Source organism: Palaemon carinicauda, chromosome 4 (genome assembly GCF_036898095.1).
Source record: "Palaemon carinicauda isolate YSFRI2023 chromosome 4, ASM3689809v2, whole genome shotgun sequence".
Classification (NCBI taxonomy): domain Eukaryota; kingdom Metazoa; phylum Arthropoda; class Malacostraca; order Decapoda; family Palaemonidae; genus Palaemon; species Palaemon carinicauda.
The window spans coordinates 131254994-131257574 of NC_090728.1; positions in this window are offsets into that span (position 1 = coordinate 131254994).

Here is a 2581-nt window from a genome sequence, read left to right on the forward strand (position 1 = left end):
GGGATCAGATTCCATTCCTGTGACTAAAAAAAAAAAAAAAAAAAAAAAAAAAAAAAAAAAAAAAAAAAAAAAAAAAAAAAAAGACTGATATGAAAAGGAAGCAGGAAACCACCCAAATTTTCTGCCCAGGAGACAAAGTGATTTTAATATCATGGAGTAGGAAAAGAATAAAAACAAGACTAGAAAAAAAGATGAATTTTGAGTTGGGAGTACAGTATATATTTATTTTAAAGAGAGAGAGAGAGAGAGAGAGAGAGAGAGAGAGAGAGAGAGAGAGAGAGAGAGAGAGAGAGAGAGAGAGAGAGAGGTACAAATGCTAAATAGCGCATATTTCCTTATTAGTTGAAAAGTCTTGAAAGAAGAAAAACTACCTGCCATTTTATTCAATAAGAAAACGTATCCCCTCAAAAATCAAAACAAACATGAGGCATAATTTCTCAAAATTATTTTACAATAGACATTTGTGAGTGTACATACACTCAAACATACACACAAATACACACACACTTGCACATATGCAAAAACAAACACACACACACACACACACACACACACACACATATATATATATATATATATATATATATATATATATATATATATATATATATATATAAATATATATATATATATATATATATGTCAGTGTGTGTGTGTTTGTGCTTGTGCGTGTTTATCTCTCTCTCTCTCTCTCTCTCTCTCTCTCTCTCTCTCTCTCTCTCTCTCTCTCTCTCTCTCTCTCCGTATGTGTGTATGTGTAAAATATGTTGACACATCATTGAAGATGGACTGGGGAATATTGAAAGATCAGATCCAATAGATACCTGATTAGCCTCCAAACAACATTCCCGCCCTTTTTAAGGTCAGGAAAGACCAGGCAATGGGTGCTGATCTATATGTTCTTGTAAATGTTCCAGTCTTGGGTTCTTTGAGTCTGTGAAGACTTTCAAAACTGTGAGACTCCATCTCCGGACTCAGGGATTGAAAGTCAGAGAAAGTTTTGATTAAAAAACTGCTTTTTTCTGTATTTATATGATAAACATTGTTATCTTATCCTTTTAATGTATCTAAGTAATCATAGTGTTTTGAATTAGAAAAAATGCAATGAAATAAAGTAAGTATCCGTTTCCTAAAATCATTCCCCCATAAAGAAATGAAAATTCTTGTTTAACAGATTCACATATGATGCAAGTGTTTACATTCTATCACACAGGATTTATGAGGGAAAATTATATTTCTGGTAAATACAGTATGTAAACCTTGTAATAAAATTCAATTCCTTCCAGTTGGTGGATGTGACTACTTATTCCTCTAATCTGTAGATTATTATTCAGAACTCACTCAGCACTACAGCATTTGCTATCGAAAAAAGTATGAGACTTTAGAGTTATATTAATAGAAAAACAATCAATGTTTTCATGCATAGCGTAAAATACAATGAATTGTTTTCTGTCGACGTAGTAGAAATGATATTTGTAATATTTAGTAAAAGAAAATGTTTCGATATGTTATCGAGAAAAATGCCGCCAGGCTATGAACATCCAGATACTAAACTTTGATAAATTATTAAACTGAAGTGAAATCAAACGCTTAACAATGTTTGAAACCGGTAAAAATGTTAAAACTCATAAAGGAATGTTAACAATAATGCATGATGCAACAGATATGACTCTCTCTCTCTCTCTCTCTCTCTCTCTCTCTCTCTCTCTCTCTCTCTCTCTCTCTCTCTCTCTCTCTCTCTCTCTCTCTCTCTAAGTAATTCACTAGCTTAAGTTTGTTGTATATATATATATATATATATATATATATATATATATATATATATATATATATATATATATATATATATATATATATATATATATATGTATATATATATATATATATATATATATATATATATATATATATATATATATATATATATATATATGTGTGTATATATGTATATATATATATATATATATATATATATATATATATATATATATATATATATATATATATATATATATATATATATGTATGTATGTAATATTTACCAAAAAAGAGAGAATCATATGATTATTGAAAATAAATCTTAAAATAATTACGTATAAATTCTGCGTAACTTCAAATAAAAAATTACTAAAATTTGGATTAACATAATCAAATTGGTATCATATTTACAATGACAAAATATGGCTCTGAAACGAAATAAGGATCCTAAAAAATAATTTAAAACACGGGTTGGTTGGTAGTAGGTTGGCCAGGGCACCAACCATCCTTTGAGATACCATCGCTAGAGAGTTATTGGGTCCTTTGACTGGGCAGACAGTACTACATTGGATCCCCCTCTTTCTCTCTAGTCACGGCTTATTTTTTATTTGCCGACGCATTTATGAATAGTTCAGCTATTCTTTCCACGTTCTGCTTTGCCCCCAGTCACATGACAACACTGAGATTAACAAATACCTCTTCTTGGCTCAAGGGGTTAACTTCTAGAATTAAATTGCTCAGTATTATATTATTATTATTATTATTATTATTATTATTATTATTATTATTATTATTATTAAGCTACAACCGTAGCTGAAAAAGC